Source organism: Sphaeramia orbicularis, chromosome 24 (assembly GCF_902148855.1).
Source record: "Sphaeramia orbicularis chromosome 24, fSphaOr1.1, whole genome shotgun sequence".
NCBI classification, from domain to species: domain Eukaryota; kingdom Metazoa; phylum Chordata; class Actinopteri; order Kurtiformes; family Apogonidae; genus Sphaeramia; species Sphaeramia orbicularis.
This window is the reverse complement of record NC_043979.1, coordinates 44,999,855-45,023,370: the sequence shown is the minus strand read 5'-3', so window position 1 is coordinate 45,023,370 and position 23,516 is coordinate 44,999,855. Positions and strand designations below refer to the sequence as shown.

At 37.6% G+C, this 23,516-nt stretch overlaps 1 pseudogene; it reads right to left on the bottom strand.

The window, feature by feature from the left end:
* Positions 1-647: 647 nt before the first annotated feature.
* Positions 648-23,516, bottom strand: part of LOC115415630 (connector enhancer of kinase suppressor of ras 3-like) — a 64,097-nt pseudogene continuing 41,228 nt past the window's right edge.

Sequence of the window (23,516 nt, the reverse complement as noted above, 5' to 3'; positions counted from 1 at the left end):
CTTTTGTAAGCACTCAAGGCTGATAAAACTCAGTATTAATAAAAACATCTGTATAAAATCTGACCATATTTTAAATGTCATAAATGTACATAAATGCACAATAATCTAAAATAATATTTAAAGAAGAAAACATTGAGGTTTTCATCATCTTTGAATGTTAATAGTTGAAGATTTTATGGTCATTTGTCTTATTAAATCTACTGTATTTAACTTTTAGAATCTGTATCAACACTCAAGTACGACAAATAAGGGGATCATTTCCTGAAAAACTGTTTTAATTAATGCACTGATTCATCTACAAACTGGTTTTAAAGAAACAAAATGCAATTGAATGAGCGATTTGTTTTGCAAATACAAAATATATCTATCAGACAAATACACAATTTCTGAAATAAAAAGGAATAAATGAATAAAAATAAAGCCATGAAAAATAAGAAAATACATCCTTCGTAGACAAAACCATATTTCAAATCCCACAACCCCCCAAAATTAGTAACAGCATATTTTGTAGAATATTTTGTCTTTTGAAGAAATATTTTCTTTGCATGAAATGTTTTTTTGTGGAAATTTTTTGTCTGTCAAAAAATACAATTTTACAAAATTGTTTAAAAAAAAAAAAAAAAAAAAAAAAAAAACCTTCTTCTCAGTTTTTTTTTGAGGATATTTATCTTTTTAGGCTTTTTTTTTTTAGTATTTGTAAGTATGCTTTACATTGTGTATTTGTTTGATTGGAATGTTTTATTTTGCAAACTACATTGTGTTTAGAAATGAAACAACCAGATCTAACCACATTTAATCAGATTTTACCTCGTCAGTGGCTCAGGAGCCTGAGTCGAGCCAAAAAACCTCCAAACAGTGACGTCGACTGTTTGCTCGTGGCCTGGGGAGGACTCACAGCAGAGGAGGAGGAGGAGGAGGAGGAGGCCTTGTTGGACTTCTTGGACGTGGGCTCCTGGTAGGGGATGGTGGCGCTGCTGTGTAGGTCTGCGTTGATGAAGCACTGGCTGCCTCGGATGTGGTCGACGCCGCGGGCCGACGGGTGTCCTCGGTACGGTAGGGGGTAACAGGGCGCCTCCTCCAGGATGGTGCTGATCCGCTCGTTACTCAGGTATCGGTGCAGGACGCCATGAGCTGGGCACAGGAAAAAACATGTGATTTCACCGAGTGTTCCTACATTTGTCGAACGGCTGCATGTGTGTATATATACAGGGTGGTATGACCCTGGGTCAGACTGAGTATGAGTACTTGCATCTGAGTACTTGCCGATACCGAGTACTGATACGAGTACTCAATAATCCCATTCCAGTTGTTAGTTCCTTTTGTAAATGTGCTTTATTGTCGTTGTCATTAGTCTGACTGGAACAAAGTGCTGCTGCTGACATTTAATGTGTTGGAATGAGCGTTTGTCAATTAATCCACCAGGGGGCGCTGCTCTGAATTAACCATACTGAACAACTACCACGAAGAAGAGGAAAGTTTTGTAAAGAAGAAAGTCATTAATAAAATACAAGGAGATGACAGAGGTAACACTAATGTGATACTAATATTGCAGCGTTTTCACTGGTAAGGTTTAAAAGTTTAGCTTCAGCAGGAAGAGAAAAGAGAAATGAGCCATAAGTTTGGTTTTCACTTCCGCTGGCGGCGGTCCGCACCGCTCCGTACCTCCATAGTATTATAAGTAGGACAGAGCCCAGCCCTGGGTAGTTGTCCTAAATGTGTCAGTAGTTTTTCTCTAACTCACACAGTGGCTCTTTGAACAGATCCTCTACCTCCACGGATCCCAGTGGTATTCTCCATCTGGGTACACATCAACCAGCACCTGGAAAACTGATGGAATGTACGCAGAGGACGGACAGAACGCTGCGTCTGTATCTGTCTGTCTTTAACATTACTTGCAGTCAGCGTTACTTTTATCACCGTCATTTATTTTGAAAAATCTCCACACTCTTCACACTCCCCACACGTTATTCCACTGCTGCGTACCTGCTGCACGGAACTGTGAATGTCACATGGCTGTAAGTGGTATCGGTGCATTTGTATCGGATTACTTTTATGAGTACAAATACAAGTACACACACTGAGTATCAGAGCTGATGCCTGATACTGGTATCGGATCAGTGCATCCCTAGTTTATATATATATTTTTTTTGTCGTGTTGTATTCTCCCCCCCAGACCTGTAAAGGCGGCCTTACACTGTGCGAGTTTAGAGACGATTTCTCACTCGTGCGACTCTTTCTGGGATCGGGCCAGATGTGCCTCTAATCGTGTGTCGTGCTTCGTGCAGTGTACATGGGGTAAAGAGAAGCGATTAGCACCTCACGACCACCTCACGACCAGCAATCGTGTGTTCGCAAGGAAAACAGAGCTGTTTGAAATCCTGCTTGCTCCTCGTGAGTGTATCGTACTGTCAAAGCAGTGCCACGAACCGATGTGCCTCAGATTCTCACACTGTGCATGCGTGAACACAGACGCGTACAGTAGCGTACAAGCTAACAGTAGCTGGCTGCTGTCCTAGTGCAGTAGCTGTTGCAGCTTACCTCTAGTTCTCTTTGCTGTAGGATGACAGCCCATACTGTCCACGTCTGGACAACCAATGCCTGCACCGAACACATCGTTGTCTTTTCTTCTTTTTCAATTCCCCGCAGATAATGGCACATATTACCAAAGCAGCTCGTTGGTTTTTGTTTAGCACTACCATTTCATGACTCACGCCAATACACAATCATCTATGCACTTTTACGGATTCCTTGGTATTTTAATGTTGTATTTCTGGATACAACACTCAAACGTGTCGTGCGTCCTGTGGTGTATGGTCCTACAGTGTGAGCAGTCAGGTCGCATACGAGCGTCGGTCCGTGCAGTGTGAGAACATGAATCGTGAGCCTGACTGTACGACTGATTCGCACAGTTTGAGATGGAGCTGCGTGCAACGATCGAAATAATCGCACAGTGTATGGCCGCCTTTAGGGTGCTGCTGTGTTTGTCTTGTCTTTTTGTTTTATGCAGGAAGCTGATTGGTGGAGCAAGATTACCCGCCCCCTTTAAAAATGGCCTTGGATCCTCCAGTTCTTCTTCTTCTTTGCTTCCTGCCAGCTCCCAACTGTGGGTCCTGTGTGGGCTTTGGTCGTCAGTCGTCATGTGTGCCTTTGTGTCTGCGTTAGATTGTAAATAGTTGTAAATAGGGCCTTTTTTTTTTTTTTTTTTTTTTTTAATCAAACAGTCCTAATTTTCTGGTAGGGGAGGGCGGCTCTTGTTTTCACATTTTCCCCTGTTTTTCGTTTAAGGAGTTAGGTTAAGTTTAATGTATTTTCCTTCTTGCATTTATTTTTGGATGGGAAGTTTAGTTATAACTCTGAAGAAGACTTTTTGTTTGTTGTTTTAGCCGAGCCCTCCCCTAACCCTCCTTTAGTTGTTTAATAATAAATATTTGAACTTTAGTTTTGGACTGGCGTTTGTGCTTGGGAGTTGGGAGGGGACAAAGACAGCGCATTATGTACGTCTGGGTAAACCCCTACGCCAGGACGTAACGAGGGTGTCCCAAAAAAAATGTATACACACTTTAAATAATTGTAAAGTAGGTGTTTATGAAAATTCATTTAATTTTCAAAATGTAATCGAATTTCCAAACATCCTTTTATCGTTTTGTCTGTTCCGCCTGTTCTCAAACTGACGTCTGTTCTGGTCCAGACTCTGACAACGCCAAGCAACAGACTCGCACACGTCACCAAACAGTTCCCTTGGTATTTGCATGCATTCAAGTTCAACGGCTGCTCTTAATTCAGCGACTGTTGCAGGTCTCATAGCGTAGACTTTGTCTTTTAGGTTTCCTCATAAAAAAAAGGTCTAGTGGTGTGAGGTCTGGTGAACGTGGGGGGTATTCAACAGAATCCATTCAATCACCTGTTTGTCCAGTTCACCAGACCTCACACCACTAGAAGTCACTTTTTCTTCCATTTTTCTCAGTTTTTATATAATACCTTTGGAATTTCCTCTGAGCTTTTATGAACATCTACATGATCAGTGAATTAAATATAGGAGAATTTTTGCTTTTCCATGAACAAAGCAAATAATAAAGTAATAAGTCGAGATAAATCACTCAGGGAAAGTTAAACGTTTGGTTAATGTATGTTTTACCTGTTTTATAAATATAAAATATCTGCTGTGGCTACAAATTTTCCACCTAAATTATGTTTTTTGTTTTTTTTAATGCACAGTAATGATGTTAAATAAATATAGCTGTAAAACCTGCGTAGTCTGACAAATGACAATGGATGGAGACATTTGTTTTTATGTTCAGTTAATAATAAATTTAGCTGAAAAAGTCTTTTTTTTTGTCGGTTTTCTGTTTTGATGTAATAACCTTTGAATTTACTGTGAGTTTTTATGAACATCTACATGATCAGTAAATTAAATACAAGAAAATATCTGATTTTGACTGAAAAATGTAATTTTTTTTTACTTTATTAAAAATAGAAAATATAAAGAAAATATATATTATCACCATTTATGATAAAAGGAGGTACAAAGACACAATTTTTCAGAGGTACAAGGATGGGGGAGGTGTTGGATATCACTGGGTGTTATAAAGATGTACAAGTATGTGTATGTATAGATGTGTGTGTGTGGTTATGTAAATCATATTATATTTGTTCATAATATAAAGCCCGAAACCAAATTATTTAATAATAAGTATCAATCATATTATAGTATACAGTATAGATCTGCTTAGACTAGGAAGGTTAATATTGTTATTAATTATATAAGGAGAAGGGGTGGGAGTTTATAAGTTGTACTTCTTCTCACTCCTTGTTCGAATATGTATTTTATGTCTTATGTTTAAGTGTTTTACTTATTTATTTTCTTCTGTTTTGACATTCTTATTCGAAATAAAAACGTCAATCAATTATAAAATTATAATAAATGGTGATAAATCAGGAAAGGTTGAATGGAGAGAAAAATGTATTTGTATGTAACTGAAATGACAGTATGAGCACAACCTGAGCTCTTAACAGTAATGACATAAATTACTTATGGTGGTAAACTTGAAAACCTTTTAGGTGTTGTCATTGAGATATGAAGAAAATAAAACCTCAAGACAAAAGAAAACTATCACGCAGGATAAATATAGTTATGGTTTTATCGCCGAGCCATGCTCATAACAGAAAATCGAGTGTTATCTTATTAATTAAACACTAACTCCGACATTAACCACCGTCTAAAAGTCTAAAATGTCTTATCAGTCCCATGTGAGAGGTTTCTTTGTTGAATGAACGGAGAACATTAGAGAACATGAATCAGCTCCGTGTTTTAGTGGAAGCTGATTCTATTGTTGGCTCTGAATGTGTTTAAAGGCATTAAGGGGCTGTTATCGCGCTCACGTCTGCGTGTCCAGTCTTCCAGGCTGCGTTCAGGTTAATGATCCACCCGTTAAAAATTCAAAGCGGCTTCAGATCGACGTGTGAGTCTCACCTTTCCGTCCCTGAGCTCCGAGTCTGGATGGCAAGTCGCGAGAACACGACTCCACCGGCATGGAGACGGGACGAGGTTTACCTGAGGAGGCAAAAAAAAAACACCTGCGTATGAGCCACCTCTGAGGGTAGAACACCACAGAGGAAATAAAAACGACAGCAGACAGTGAACCTCTACTACGTTAAAGGCTCTGAAAAGTCTGGGTTTGAGCCAGCTTCTTTACTTTAACATTTAACTCCTATAACCTCAAAAAATCAATATAATAAATAAAACCTAAAAAAAACAACTCTATAAAATTTGAAATATCTTTGTCGTAAGCGTCCTGATCATGAACTGACATCGTGCAGATGATCGCTGTCGAAGGCGGACTGGGATTGGCTGGACGGGTTCAGGAGGAGGGTTGCCGTCGGTAACAGGGAAACGTCTCCTCACGTCTTCGTCCAGACACGAGTTTGGAGACTTGGGCCTGGTTTTCACAGGCGATGCCACGTTTCCTTCACTGCAGAAAAGAAAAAGAATGAATCTGATTAAAAAACAGACATACGACCCAAACGTCCAACACTGGCAAAGCTCTGGCTTTATTTTCACCAAACAACATATATCAGACACCTCAGCTGGTACGTACGAGAAAAGAAGAGCCTCGTTATCACACATTAGATTAGTTTTCATACATTTCCAGTACAGATGCACCAATGCCACTTATTTCCAGTTCAAGTACTTAACTGTTTTTTTTTTTTATATAAATGTGTTTATTATTTTTTTTCTTTTTTAAATACACACATAAAACAAAATAATAAAACAAAACACAGGCTGGGAGTGGTCAGAAAATAAAGAAATGCATATACAGGGTGGGGAAGCAAAATTTACAATGAACATTTAGTTGTTTTTTCTCAGCAGGCACTACATCAGTTGTTTTGAACCCAAACATATACTGATGTCATAATCATACCTAACACTATTATCCATACCTTTTCACAAACTTTTGCCCATATGAGTAATCAGGAAAGCAAACGTCAAAGAGTGTGTGATTTGCTGAATGCACTCGTCACACCAAAGGAGATTTCAAAAATAGTTGGAGTGTCCATAAAGACTGTTTATAATGGAAAGAAGAGAATGACTATGAGCAAAACTATTACCAGAAAGTCTGGAAGATACTATTAAAGAAGAATGGGAGAAGTTGTCACCCCAATATTTGAGGAACACTTGCACAAGTTTCAGGAAGCATGTGAAGGCAGTTATTGAGAAAGAAGGAGGACACATAGAATAAAAACATTTTCTATTATGTCCATTTTCTTGTGGCAAATAAATTCTCATGACTTTCAATAAACTAATTGGTCATACACTGTCTTTCAATCCCTGCCTCAAAATATTGTAAATTTTGCTTCCCCACCCTGTGTGTGTGTGTGTGTGTGTATGTGTATATATATATATATATATATATATATATATACACACATACACACACACACACACTAGTCAACATTTGCTAGGGATCAGGACTATAACTTTGATATATTCGGGGGTGTAATTCTGGAAACTTGACAGTTTATTTTCCCAGTGGAGTACAGCCTGCGGATGCGGATGGTGGCCACACACATTATTGACATCACACCGTATGTGTTTCAGAACATTCTGAGTGGTTTCAGTGAAAACAAAATTGGAAGAGTAATTGTTGTGAACTCTAATTTCTAGGGTTGTATCACCCTTTTGCCTGAAAGTGCAATAAAAATTTATGGTTTTTTTACCTTTTGGTCCATTTTTCTTTACATGACTAGCCAAAGTACACACATAATATATGAAGTCACCCAAAATGTTATACAACATCAATTATTGTGCAAATATAAAACTGATCCCTAGCAAATGTTGACTAGTATATATATATATATATATATATATATATGCAAGCACTTACATTTGAGTACTTGCCGATACTGAGTACCAATACGAGTACTTAATAATCCATTCCAGTTCTTAGTTCCTTTTGCAAATGTGCTTTACTGTCGTTGTCATTAGTCTGACTGGAACAAAGTGCAGCTACTGACATTTAATGTGTTGGATTGAGCCTTTCTCAATTAATCCACCAGGGGGCGCCGCTCTGAATTAACCATACTGGACAAATACCATGAAGAAGAGGAAAGTTTTTTTAAGAAGTAGAAGAAGAAAGTCAGTAATAATAAACATGGAGACGACAGAGGAAACACTAATGTGATACTAATATTGATATTGATGAGGGCAGTTGTCCTAAATGTGTCAGTAGTTTTTCAGTAACTCACAGTCACTCTTTGAACAGATCCTCTACCTCAGGGGTCACCAATCCTGGTCCTCGAGGGCTGGTATCCTGCTTGTTTCAGATGTATCCCTCTTCCACCTACACCTGATTCAAACCATAAGCCTATCATCAAGCTCTGCAGAAGCCTGATAACGATTGTCAGGTGTGCGGGAAGAGGGAAATATCTAAAACATGCAGGATACCGGCCCTCGAGGACCAGGATTGGTGACCCCTGCTCTACCTCCACGGTTCCCGCTGGTATTCTCCGTCTGGGTACGCATCCGCGAGCGCTTGGAAAACAAATGGAATGTACGCAGAGGAGGGACAGAACGCTGCGTCCGTATCTGTCTGTGTCTGTAACGTAACTTTTGTCACCGTCATTTATTTTATAAAATCTCCACACTGCTGACGTTATTCCTCCGCGGCACTCCTGCTGCACTGAACTGGGAATGTCACACTGCCGTAAGTGGTATCAGTGCAGTTGTATCAGAGTACTTTTATGAGTACAAGTACGAGTACACACGCTGAGCATCGGACCCAATACTGGTATCGGTATCGGTGCATCCCTAATTTCCAGGAAATTTTATGACCATTTTCAGAAGTTGCAGGAAAATGCACTTCATAGGTAAAATAAGTCTGAATCTATGTTTGGTTTTCTACAAAAATACACAGATTACTGATCAAATGAAGGCTAAAACATGAAAAGTTACACTGAATATCACACACTAGACCTTTATATTACAGTGTTTTGTGATTATGCAACTACACAGACTGTAGCCATGTAACCAGTTTTCTCGTTAACTTGCTTGTCGGTGTTGACTCACAGTGGAGCATACGGCGCTGCAGGTGGAGGAGGGATGTACAGATCCAAGATGGCCGCCTTCCCCTGCTTCCCCAGAGCGTCGGCCGACTCTGGAAGTCGAGGTCTGTGGAGTCCTGCAGTAGCCTGAGACGTCTGATAAGAGGTTCAACAAAAAAACATAATATTTCTGATTTATGTGATATTAAAAGTGAAAATAACATGTGTCTTGTGTTCATTAAACTCCTCTTTTTCCCAGTGATGAGGCCCAGTATAGTATTATTTAAAAGGAAAACCACTTCAGAGTTTCCCTTTAACCCTTAGGGGTCTGAGCCTATTTTGTTTTTGAGTACTTTTGATTTTGCCTTTATATACTATATACAGAAATGTTTACTATACCCATGTTTGGTATCTTTTTTTCAGCACAACTTCATCTATCTCATCTGTCTATTATTTTTTCACTTTAACCAACTATATCAACATAAAAAGACAAAAAACAAACAAAAAATATAAAATCTGATTTGAAAAGTGTACATAATTTATTGCATAAACAATATAAAGATGCTTAATGAACCTTTTCAAAGACTTTAAAGTGAATATTGGTTACAAATTTTAGGTATATAAAATAAAAATTGTAATAAATGAAGTCTATACTCAAATATTTGACATAAAAGCAGATCTGTACATAGGTTTTTTTCTCTGCCCCCCGGTCCTCCCGAATTCTACATCCAGTTCAGGTGGGGGTCCTTCTCACCTTTACCTGTAATACTAATGCAGTCTGTGGATTAGAATCCGCAGATTCAACCACTTTTTTACATTTTGAAAAAGGACAAAAAATGACGAGGATATGGTCAGAAATATAACACCCACCCCCCACCTCATTTTCATACTTTAATTCATGTGCTTGCTCTGAGTTCAAACCATCATATCTCCAGTTGTGTTTGCTCTATCAACATCAAATAAAAAGTGGGAGAGTGTTTCAAGTCCACACTTTTGAATGCAATTATTTCCAGTGGTCTACTTGACGGACTTCCAATGTTAGGACATGTTGAATATATCATGTGATTCAGTCACGGGGCTGTGACTGTGGACCCCTAAGGGCTTAAGTGAAAATAATGTGTCTTGTGTTCATTAAACTCCTCTTTTTCCCAGTGATGAGGCCCAATATAGTATTATTTAAGAGGGAAACCACTTCAGAGTTTCCCTTTAAATGTCCTGCCCCTCAAATTAAAGTTTCCGAAGGTAGGGAAAAGCTGCACAACAGCGGGAGGCTTAGAGGAACTAGTAAAGCGTCTGTAAGTTTCGCTTTCACTCTGCACGTACTCATTATGAGGTCCGGTCGTGATGTGCAAGTCTGATTTTTTTCAACCCACAGGGCTTTTGTGGAATTATTTGACCCGACTCAACCCGTCCTGCAACTAAACTGACATTCTTTTGACCCACCCAGCGAGGAACCTGCTTCACATCACTAACGCACAGTACCGAACACACCTCCATTTAATACCTGGACGGACCTGTCCATAGACGCGTTACAGCAGTGGGAAATATGAGGTTCTAATGCTGCCGTCCAGGCCGTTTTTTGAGCCCATAAGTCACGACTTCAAACCACAACTCACGACTTTGTAACGTTCCAGGCAAGTCACGCTAAACTGTCTGAGTGCAAGGAACTGTGGGAGTTAGATATAAACAAACCACCATAGTGGACCGTACGTTATGCTCATTTACAATCATTTCTAAAGGTGTTTGCTTTTGCTTAAATTGAGGGAAACAGAGGAGGAAAAACGGCACATAAGGTAAGAGAAGCTGTTCTACCTTTTACATTATGTTTTTTATATATTTGGATACGTATTTGGTATTAATTTATTGTTGTCCTAACACTAGAGCAGCTGCTGATTATGCAGAGCATGTGCAGATAAATAATGTCAGAGCAATACCTTGTTTTAATAAACAATTTGCATTAACACCACATCCATGGGGGCCGACACTGCTACATGAAGTCAGAGCTTGGAACTGGGAGAACATCGATCTAGTACAAGTTCATGGGTGGGAATTCACGGGTTTGACTGACATTCCAGTGCATTTTCACCGGAAGAAGGTTGGAAAAACACAAGTTACGGGTGGCCTGGAATGCAGCATAATTTGTCCCACGGTATGAATATGGAAAGTGCAAAAATGATACTAAAGTTATTAAGAGTCAAAGGTGTCGTAGTTGTTTTAGTTCAGGTTCCACATTCAGCCCAATAGTGATCTCATGTAAAATAATAGCATAATAACCTATAAATAATGACTCCAAATTTAAATCAAAATTTCATTGTAAAAAGTCCATATCGGATAGGTATCGGCAAAACTAATCCCAAAAAAAAAAATCGGATCGGAAGCAAAAAAAATCCAGATCGGGACATTACTAGTTAAAACACAAAATACTAAAGTCAAACTACTACTAAACGAACACTATTCTAGCCTTGGTCAACCCTGATTTGACCTTTAAGATGAAGGTCAAGGTCAACACTCCAAAAGGTCATCCAAAAGCGTCAAAGGTTGCACCAAAATATTAAACATGAATAAAATCAGATGATTTCTGAGTAGTCATGTTGACACTGACGAACGCCACAGGGTACGACAAAAAAAAACGAACACTGAAACGTTCACATTTTGATTTTAATTCTGGACTACGCTCCAGAATCCGGTCAAAGGTCATCAGATTGTTGTGGAGCGACAACTTGGGAGCGTTTTGGTTCAGGATGACCTTTGCCCTTCGAGTGGGAGTGACTTTAGGGACAGAGCGCCTTCAGATGTGTTTTGATAACTCAGATTAGAGGCTGAACTCATCGCAGAGACGTTTATCTGCGAACACACACATCCTGAAACGCTGCAACACAAAACCCCTGAAGCGCCCTCTGAATTGTCCACATTGTGGGGCAGTGAATGAGTCACCTTCCAAAGATGTTTGGACTGTTTCCTTCTGGGTTTTTTTTTTTATTTCAGGACCAATGGATGCATTGTTCGCCGGCCTCCTCAACGGAGCAGCACAAACACAAACACATTCAGAGTGAAAGCTCTCGGTGACAGACGGCAGGACGAGGAGGGGCTTCCTGCTCACGTTATCAAAGAAAAAACACAGTTCCTATGTCCCTATATCTCAGCGCCATGTTCTATCAAGAATCATACCAACATGAATTTGCAAAGTTGTCAGGTTCTGTCTCTATGTTAACGTCTGTGGTCTGGATGAAGGAGATCACTCTCTATATAGAAGTGGGTGGCACTTTCAAGGAGGAGACTCAACTAATTCAATGTCCATAAATGGCTTCTATCAGTGATCAATAGGAACTATATTGATATCTGTAACCATTTCCATGTTATAAGCCATCAAAATACAGCCCATCATAAGTAAAGGCAATTTTTCATTATTTCAGAAATCAAAAAAATCCCAAAGGAAGTTACATATAAAATTGGAAACGACTAAGATTGTTGAAATCTAGACATCTGTGACCTTGACTTTGACCCTTCAAGGTCACTCAAGGTCAAAGGTCATGGACCCAAATTAAAGACCGTATATGACTTCCTATCAGTGATCAATAGTAACTATACTGACATTTGTAACCATTTACATTTCGAAAAGCCTTTTTTTCATATTTCAAACATTTGTCAAAAATTCAAAAATCAAAATTTCTCAAAACTGAGTAAACTTTGTAGACATTGTCCCAAGGAAGTTACATATAAAATTGGAAACGACTAAGATTGTTGAAATCTAGACATCTGTGACCTTGACTTTGACCCTTCAAGGTCACTCAAGGTCAAAGATCATAGATCCAAATTAAAGTCCATATATGACTTTCCATCAGTGATCAATAGTAACTATATTGATATCTGTAACCATTTCCATGTTATAAGCCATCAAAATGCGGCCCGTTATAAGTAAAGGCAATTTTTTACTATTTTAAAAAAAAAACAAAAAAAACAAAATTTCTGAAAACGTAACAAACTATGTTCCCAAGGAAGTTACATATAAAATTGGAAACAACTAAGATCATTGAAATCTAGACATCTGTGACCATAACATTGACCCTTCAAGGTCACTCAATGTCAAAGGTCATAGATCCAAATGAAAGACTGTATACGACTTCCTATTAGGGATCAATAGTAACTTATATTGACATCTGTAACCATTTACATTTCGAAAAGCATTTTTTTTTATATTTCAAAAATTTGTCAAAAATTTAAAAATCAAAATTTCTCAAAACCATGAATAAACTTTGTAGACATTCTCCCAAAGAAGTTACATATAAAATTGGAAATGATTAAGATTGTTGAAACCTAGACATCTGTGACCTTGACCCCTTCAAGGTCACAGGTCATGGATCCAAATGAAAGACCGTATATGATTTCAGTAATCAACAGTAACTATATTGATATCTGTAACCATTTCCATAGGCAATTTTTTTTAATATTTCAAAAATTTGTCAAAAATTCAAAAATCTAATTTCTCAAAACTGTGAATTCAACTTTGTACACATTGTCCCAAGGAAATTAATCAGAGAAGATGTTTACAGAAAATTGCTAACAAAGACGATGCTATTGGCTGAAAACAAATGCCTGCTCAAACAGCACTATGGCAGAGACTATCCGGAAAGTGATCTAAATGCCAAACACATGTACAACAGAAAGAAAAGATCCTGACCTGTACGAGGGGGGGCCTCCAGCGCAGGTTTTTCAGGGGGGCGTGGCTGAACCCTCCACTGCTTCCAGACGGCCTCTTCTTCAGCATCAGGACCACGCCCCCCGACTCCGCCCTCAGCTCATCCACCAGGTGTTTGAGCTGCCAGCCCACCTGACCAATCACAGAGCAGAGGGGTCTGTCAGCAGGGGGCGCTACCACCAACATGCAATCTATCACCGCCATGAATCTACTTTACACAGAAACAAGTCGGAGTCAGATTCATATCAAGGCTAAACGAAACGATAAAATAAGAGACTTTATTGTCGTTGTATTCCATACGATGAAATTGGGCGCACCTCCCAAAAAAAAAAGGACACTAAAAATCGTACATACATAAATATAACATACCACATAATTATACTAGTAATTAAAGTGTCAATTGTTGTAACTCTGTTGAAGTATCAGTCTGAAAATACATAAATGTAAACACACATCTGAAAGTCATGGAGGTACATCATTATAATTATGTCTCCGTCCAACAGCTCGTTTATTCACGTTCTTTTAATAACTTTTCGTCTCGTTCTCAAAGACTGAAGTGAAATATTCCACGTAACGACTACTTTGGTCTTTGGTCCTCTTGTTTTGGTATCATGTGATAAAGGATGCAGTCCACTCAGCTGATTAAAACTGGACGTTTCTTTATTATCTTCACCACAAAAATGCAACTTTCTTTACTTGCAAAATTATCTTTTAAACACACGAACACACATATGGAAATGAGGGCATTAGTCCGTTAAGATTCACAAAATAAATTCCTATCACCATCGACACCATTTATAGTTTTCCAGAGTCTAGTCCCATGAGGCAGAAGGGAACGGGGCGGGACTTCAGTTCTGTATTCAGCTGTTTGGATGTTTTTGTTGCATTTACAAATGTTGTACACCTGTATGATAAAAAAAAAAGGTCCCATATGACGCTTAATTGTCATCCATCCATATTTCCTATCATTCTTGTGGAAGTTCCAGACTCAGAAAACCAGTGCTCTGCTTTTACTGATCAGCTGCAAATTTATTTCACCCACTACCAACAAACTCTTGTATATTTTCAGGTTTTAGGCCAGACGCAACATATAATTAGTTCATAAATGTCATAAACAGAGAGAGTCCACTGACCACAGTCCTGAGCGTTGACCTGAACCACTCATCTCCGGCATGAATCCTCTGAGTTTATCTGCAGGAGACTGAACACAAGCAGAAATACAACATTAAAGGAGTCATATTTTCATATTTATCTAAACCCACTTTTATTAGTCTGTGGTTCATTTATTTGTGTATTTGGACCCTAATAGTTCATACAGTTTGAATTTGAACCCTCCAGGTGCTGCAAAGCTATCTTTATATTCATTCCGGCAAAAATCGAGTGGATTTCTACAACCTGTTTTGATTCCTTCTTAATTTGTTACGTTTTATAACGAGTTACGTCACGACATTTGCACATATAAGGTCCAGACTTCCGACGAACATTTCTCTGAGTACAACACAATTGTTTATCAGCAGCAGCAGTTGTAGTAAAAATTGAAAATATGTCCAAACTTTGAGCCGATTACCTAACATGTTCAGTTTGTTGATTGTATTAACGAACACAAGTGGTTGAATGGGACAGAAAGCAAGGTCAACAACCTGGAGGGGGCGGGGCCTGAATTGGCTCATGTGCATTTAAAGGGCCAGCGCTCCAAACCACCTTTCTGGTGTCATTACTCAGAAATAGGGTTGAAGATGGACCTGTGGAGTTGAATTATTAATAATAATAATAATACTAATAATAATAATAATAATAATAATAACAACTTTAGTTGTATAGCACCTTTAAAAACAAAGTTTACAAAGTGCTTTGACAGAGGGCACAACAGCAGGATACACGAAGCAAGTAAAACACCAAAACAGAAGCAACACAATTAGAGAGATGTATGAACAAATTAATAATCAAACAGGATCAAATTTAAAAATTAAAATTAAAAATTAAAAGTTAAAAAGGGACAGACATCACATAAAAGCAAGTCTATAAAAATGTGTTTTAAAACCTGTTTAACCCTGACCATATTTTCAGGGGAAAAACGCCTAAACAGACAAACCCAAAGTAAATGAAGAATTCCTTCACAATAATAAGGTTCATATGGATGTTCTTGGTGTCTATGGACATTTACAGACCTCACAGAATCTATTTCCATTGTCTAAAAATTTTATCTATTACTATGCCTGAGTAAACTGTAACAAACTAAAAGAGAAATTGGAATTTTTATCCTCGCCTGTTTTTTTTTTTCGGCTGGATTGACGATGGTATGCATAAATTAATTGTTCGTGGTCGGAGATTTTTAATAGCCTATATTTCACCCCTCAAAGATTAAAAATCATGTTTGAACATTAAAGTTTGCACTAAAATACACTTTTGATGTACTTTTATTAACATTAGGGTCTAAACTTTGAGCAAAAGTTGAAAATAACATTCATTGTCCTGATTTAGTATGTTTTTCATAGTAGATGAATATTAATATAATTTTTTCGGCCCGCGGGCGGGCTGATAGGGCTAAAAGGGTTTAAGAAGTGATTTAAAAGATGTCACTGATTCCGCAAGCCTTATCTCCTCGGGCAGGCCATTCCAAAGTCGAGGGGCCCTGATGGAAAATGCCCGGTCACCTTTCGATTTAAACCTGGACTTTGGAAAAGCCAGGAGCCCTCTGCCCCCCTGAGGATCTAAGGCTGCGTACTGGCTCGTAGTCAACTAGCATCTCATCTATATAACTTGGGGCCAGACCCATTCGGGCTTTAAAAGTGATCATTAAAATCTTAAAATCAATTCTAAAACACACAGGGAGCCAGTGAAGGGATGTGAGGACAGGAGTGATATGATGTCGTCTGTTAAAACCAGTGAGAAGAAGTAATGAAGACTTTAGACCCAAGCAGACCATTTACAGCTTATGGAGACCACAGGGACATGTTTGAAAATGAAGATTTCCATTAAAAAAAGTTAAATATCACTCTTTTAAACTGACGACTACTACTACTACACTTTATTTGTATAGCACCTTTCAACAGCAAATCACAATCAATTTTTTTTTTTTTAAATAAATAAATACAATTGATGCTTAGCTGCCAATTTCCTCTGCCCTTTATGTGATCCCTTCTTTTTTTTTTTTTTAACTTTCTTCAACTTTCTTATGAATATGTGAATGTTTGTGTGTGTGTAAGAAGTGTATTTATGTGAAAAAAATGTTTCAGGTGTTCTCGTGATAAAGCCCATATCAAACTGAAATTTTAAAAAAAGATTAAAAAAAAAAAATTTTTTTAAAAAGGTGGATTTAAGCTCAGCAATCATCACTACTTCTACTAAAAGGCAGAAACGGGTATTTGATGCAAATCTGATGCATTTTAATGTGTTTAAAACAGTCTTTAAAAGGACAAAATAACAGCAGTCCTGTGGAAAATCAGTGTGTCAAATCATCTGTGGCCAAGTTTGTGCACAAAAACAAGGAATTTGACTGGTTTATCCTCAGATCTGACACACTATAGAATGAATAAAATAAAATAAACAAATAAATCAAATATAAAATATAAACAAACTGTAGTTTGTCAGGTCTGAAGTGTGAATCCAGAGCTTTAAAACCAGTTGAACTGAATTTGAGAATCAACCGTGTGTTGGTTTATTTTCCCATCACGCTCTTCTTTTAGTTTAGACTCAACTTTTACGTATCGTGAAAATTTGATCTATTTTTGAGTTTTCTTATGCATTGTAAGAGGATGATTAGAGAGGTCAGTTGTGGTGATTTCTACTCTGAATGCTGGTAGATTTACTACTGGTGATAACAGCATTCTCATTGTGCAGCTCTCTCTCTTTTTAAGGCCTGATAACACTGAATTGTATTCATTTATGAACCAATTATTTGTCTTTGACCTCCTTTAATCACCTCATACTGTCTTTTAATACAGAGACCACAGATCAGGCTAAAATGATTTTATTCTGATGCAAATTCCACCTGTTTTCACTGATCTTTAAAATCTAATTTACACTTATTTTGCGGGTATATCATGGAACACAGCAGCTTCATCTCTATCTGAACTCATTTCCAATGTCATTCAACAACTTTTTGAAGCTCGTTTGCCGGCTTAACTTCATTATTCTGCTTCAGAATTTCAGTTTGTGGTGGAAGCGGTGATATCAAACTCACGTTCTCTGTGGTTCCCGTGATGACATGAAGTCCGTCGTATGTGGATTTGATGTAAATCCCCTGAAGGTAAACAGATTCAGACAGTGTGTAATGTTTACCCCACATCTGCAGCTCATTTTTAACATGTGTTTGTGATTTATCCTCCTCAGGGTCTAATGTGGCTTTTCTTTATCAGTCAGCCGTTTTCCGCTGCAGTATCAGCTTTTCTTTTACTGTGAAGACGATGCGAGCTCACCAGTCCTTCTCCGGGTTTGACTTCGGTGATGTGAACCTCCTCCAGACAGGCCATCTCGCTCTTTGCAGGGTCAGAGGTCGCCTGGACCGTCTGCTCACAGATACCGTTCAGAGCTCGAGACTGAAATAAAACAGCATTAAAGGCAAGGCAAGTTTATTTGTATAGCACATTTCAGACACAAGGCAATTCAAGGTGCTTCACAAAGGACACTGAAATACAACAAGGGAAAAAGAAACACAGTTAAAACATTATAAAAGAAACATGTAAAAGGTGATTAAAAACAGCAAGTAAGAAAAAAACACATAAAACCCAAAAATATAAAAGCACACACATATTAAAGGAAGAGTTGCAGTGCAGAGTTTCGAAAGAGAATATAAAATTTGAAAGTAAAAAGCCTTTTAGTCAAAGGCAGCAGTGAACAGGTGAGTCTTTAACCTTGACTTGAAAGAACTCAGACTCTCAGCAGACCTGATATTTTCTGGTAGTTTGTTCCAGATATACGGAGCACAGAAACTGAACGCTGATTCTCCATGTTTAGTTCTGACAAACGTTCTTAAAATCCCATTTAGGTCCAAAACTCAGAAGATTAAGCCTTTAAGCGCCAAAGTGGCAATATTGTGACAACCAGCATAACTGAATGAAAAAGACCATAGACACAGATACAGTTATCAAATCTTGTTACCACCTCCCACCAATAGATGGCGGACATGTGCCCCTTCAATCCTAACACCATTTCAGGGCATGTTTCTATTCAAAGTGAAGAAGAAAATCCAGTTTAAAGGCGTGGTCCTGAACTGGTTTAGTCAGTAAGTAAAGCTTAATAACCCAGGCGAGGGGTACTGTGTTGTTTGGGTTGTTTGTTTGTTAACCCTTTAGCAGCCAAAACTATTGGTTGAATTCATACCAAATTGGGTTATAGATTGCCAGTGACCCAGAATAGATGTGGTTACATTTTGGGAAAGGTAGGTCAAAGTCAAAATATTTTTATGATTTTTTTTTTTTTTTTTTAATCTTCCCATTTACTATAATGGGGCTAATATGTGTGAGGGGCGGGGTTTGTTGTGCCTGGCACCACTTGTTTAGTTTTAGTTTGGATAGATAAGGACAGATTTGTCTACTCTGCTGCTTGGACAAAAGATACTAAAACGTAATGCATTTTACTTTCTATTATTTTAAGGATAAGAAGACAAAAAAACAAAAACACAAAAAAAAACAACTTCCATGTAATATGTTCAAAGTTCAATTTTACAAAAAGTTTCACAATTCAATATGGTCACCGTCTGGTAACGTCACAATATGCAAATTAGATGAGTACATTTAATCCCTCATTAACTTTAGGTCAAGGTCAAGTTTATTTACATTTATTTATTCTATAACAACGCAAAGTGCCCAAGTGCTGAACAAAGATATCTTCCTGAGACCCAGCAATGCATTTTTGTCCTTTGTAGAGAACAGAGTGTCACAGCTTAATTGCAAAAAAAAAAAAAGGAACGAAAGTTTTCCACTGCAAAAGACATTCCATAAAAATTTTAAAAATGAATCTGAAAAAAACTGTTGCATTGCATGTTCCAATAAAGGAAATTATTTAATGCAAAAAAAAAAAAGCCAAAATGTGTAACTTTCCTGGGTCTCAGGAGGACATAGGTAAAATACAGGATTTAATAAGAAACTAGCAAAAATGTATAGATATATACCCAATATTTTTGTCATTACAGTATGACTTTATCTCTAAGCCATTCCAAGAGTACAGCTTTCGAAATGTGATATCACAATGGAAATTTTTTGGAAATAAAACACCAGCATCGAAATGGTTAATAAAGTCGATGAAAGATCCAACAAACCACTACATCTATACAGGAGTACAGAAGCAGTGCCCGCCTGTGAACCCACAATGCCTATGGTCATCAAGTTCAATGTTACTAAAAGTTATGGAATCAATATGGCTGCCACCCTGTGACATCACAATATGGAAATTCGATGAGTACATTTACTCCCATCATAAACTTTGGATCACTACCCAATATTTTGTCATTTACAGTTTAACTTATCTCTAATCACTTCCAAGATACAGCTTTTTGAAATCTTATTGAAATATAAAAAAGTAAAGGGTTAAATTACAGGTGTCAAACATGTGTCCCGGGGCCAAATCGTCCCCGCCAAAGGGTCCAGTCCGGCCCTTGGGCTGGAATTTTGTGAAAACACTAAGATATTAACCAATCCTTTTAGTCAGGTTCCACATTCCGACCAGTTCAATCTCAAGTGGGCAGGACCAGTCAAATACTACCATAATAACATAGAAATAATGACAACTCCAAGTGTTTCTCTTTGTAATGTAATATTGTCATGTATTACACTAAAACAAAGTATAATTTTGCAAAAAAATGTGAATAAGATGAACAAATATGAACAACCTGAAATGTCTTAAGAAAAATAAGTACAATTTTAACAATATTCCGCCTGTTATTGAATGTTTTGTGTATTTGTAGATCCACTGTGATCTGTAAGTTCTAATGTACATGTGTAAATGATAAACTGAGGCAGAATATGTGTTAAAATGACACTGATTTTTTTCAGTTGTTCATGTTATTCACATCTTTTGAAAGGATAGTTTGTAGATGTAAACTTTTCATAACGTAAATTTACTTTTTTCACTGTAAACAGAGAAAAGTTTGGCGTTGACATATTTATATTTTATTATGTTATTATTTTACTGGTTCGGACCCACTGCAGATCAAATTTAGCTGAATGTGGCCCCTGAACTAAAATGAGTTTGACAGCCCTGGGTTAAACAGATTTCTACAAGTCTTTCCATGATCTCTGTCAAATACAGTCACAGAAAAAATTATTAGACCATCAAACGTCATCAAAAACAATGGTTTTGCAATCCAGTCCTAACTCCTGTGTGTATCATGTGACTAAAACAGACAGAAAAGAAAACATGGAATGTCTAAAAGCACTGTTTTTGTCAGTACAATGCCATAGATACATAGATATCAAATCTGAAATTAACCTACTACGAGCTATTTTTGTTATCATTATATTTGTCCAAACAAATGTACCTTTAGTTGGACCAGGCATTAAAATGAACAAGAAATTGAAGAAAACAAGGGTGGTCTAATAATTTTTTCCGTGACTGTAGCTGCTCTTTATGTCTCATCAGAGGTCAAAGGTCACAGTAGAAACCCATGCTGAGGCAGGAAAGTGACTGAGCATCAGCTGATTCTGTATTCTGGGAACAACAGGAAGAGTTATCCAAGACAGGAAGTGGATGCTCCTGAGCTGAATAAACAGACACAGCTTGTCTCACATGAAAACACCACGTCAGGAAAAGGAAGTGTGTGTTTTATGAGTGTGTGTGTGTGGTCACAGGACAGGAAGAAGAAAACACAACTCACCACTTCCAGAATCTTCTCCTCCATCTCATAAACAGTACAGTCCTGAAAGCACAGACACAGATTCAGACACACAGCAAAAAATAATCTGTTGACATTCTCAGAATAATGATAACAAGGTGAAGGAGAAGATTATAGCATGATACTTTATTGCAAAGTTGTAAAAAAGAAAAAAAAAAAAAAAAGACATGATGAGAAATGTTAACCTGGGTGGGAGTGGCTTTAATTCCTCAGGTTGAAGAAATGTCTGTGGTTGTTTGAGAGAGGGACGTTTATGTTTCTGTTCTCGTGTGAAAAGCTGCGAGTGTTGGGACAAAAAGAAAGCAATCAGCGGCAAAGCAAATATTTGAGAATGACAGCCTACATGAGAGTGAAACCAGAGGGAGGGACAGTGAAACGCCTCACACAGACACCGAGGATTCCTCCTGCGGTCGCGCAAATAACAGGGAAACAGAGAACACACAGACGGCAGAAGTGGCTGGAGGAGCAGGGACGACGCCTGAGCACACAAACACTGCAAAAAACACCACATTACAACCAAAAAACATACGACAGTGTAATGAAACGCACATGACTGAGACAACAAAACTATACAAACAAGTAAACAACTCAAAAGCTCCACAAAACCTGTCAGTAAGTCTGTACATCAGACACTTCTACTGCAAAAAGATGTAACAAGATGTTCAGCAAAATACTACAACACTGCAAAAAATGGGCAAAAAATGTACAATCAACATTAATCCTGCAGAAAACATGATCAATTTGCACAATAATTGCACGAAACACTAAATTTCTGCACAAAAACTGTTAAAGAAAATGAACAAAACTGTAAAATACAGCACAAAAATTCCCTAAACTTTGCATCACTGCAACATACCAACAGTGCACAAAAAGCACAAGACTGGGACAACAAAAACTATACTACAACAATTAAACTCTTTACAAACAAGTAAACAAACTCCAAAATGCTTGCACAAAACCCTACAATAAGTCTGTACATCAGACACTATGATTGCAAAAACACACACAAAACTCAGCAACTACTACAACACTGCAAAAAATAGGCAAAAAATGTACAATCAACACTAATCCTGCAGAAAACATGAACAATTTGCACAATACTTGCACGAAACACTAAATTTCTGCACAAAAACTGTAAAAGAAAATGAACAAAACTGTAAAATTCAGCACCAAAACTCCCTAAACTATGCATCACCTGCAAAAAATAAAACTACAGATACAGGGGGGAAGTTCATCCCTGAATTTAAAAAAAGAAAGAAACATAAAGAAGAGTAAAATCAAATGAGCAATCATCAGTAGATTGGTCATCAGATTAAGATACTGTAACTCTGACAGCCAAAAACATACTGCAGTGCAACAAAAAGCACAAGACTGAGACAACAAAACTATACTACACCAATTAAACTCTACACAAACAGCTAAACAAACTCCAAAATGCTGCAACAAAACCCTACAATAATCTGTACATCAGACACTTCGACTGCAAAAAGATGTAACAAGATGGTTCAGCAAAATACTACAACACTGCAAAAAATGGGCAAAAAATCTACAATCAACACTAATCCGGCAGAAAACATGAACAACTTGCACAATAATTGCATGAAACACTAAATTCTGCACAAAAACTGTAAAAGAAAATGAACAAAACTGTAAAATACAGCACAAAAACTCCCTAAAACTATGCATCACTGCAAAAATAAAACTACGATACAGGGGGAAGTTCATCTCTGAATTAAAAATAAAGAAAGAAATAAAGAAACCCAAAGAAGAATAAAATCAAATGAGCAATCATCAGTATATTGGTCATCAGATTAGATACACTCTGACAACCCAAAAACATACTGCAGTGTGACAAAAAGCACAAGACTGAGACAAAAAACTATGCTACAACAATAAAACACCATATTTTAATAAGAATTCTACACTACACCGATATTATACTTGTAAACAAACTATTCGAACTCCAAAATCTGCACAAACCCTACACAAAGTCTGGATATCTGACACTAAAAGAAGCAAAAAGACACACAAAATCCTCAGCAAATAATACAAATCTACAGTAAACAATAATCCTGCAGAAAACATTATCACTTTATTAAAACTCACTAAATTTCTGCACAAAAAAAAATATGGACCAAACCATACAATTCAGCACAAAAACACCCTAAACTGCACCATCACTACAAAAAACAACTACAGATACAGGATCCAAACATTTTCCAGTAAAAAAAATCTTAATTTTGGGTGGGATCCGTAGAGGTCATCTGAATGTTTTAATGTAGCGTCTGTGTTTTGCTAAAAGCTTTATCTTAAAGAGAAGATCATCAAAAGTAGAGTAAACAGCAGTTATCTGAAGGCATCATCATCAGAGTGTGGAATAAACAGAGGAAGCGGCACAGTTTCATCTGTTCTGTCGTCAAATGAAGTTTTGGGGTGTTGTGTTTTTTTTTC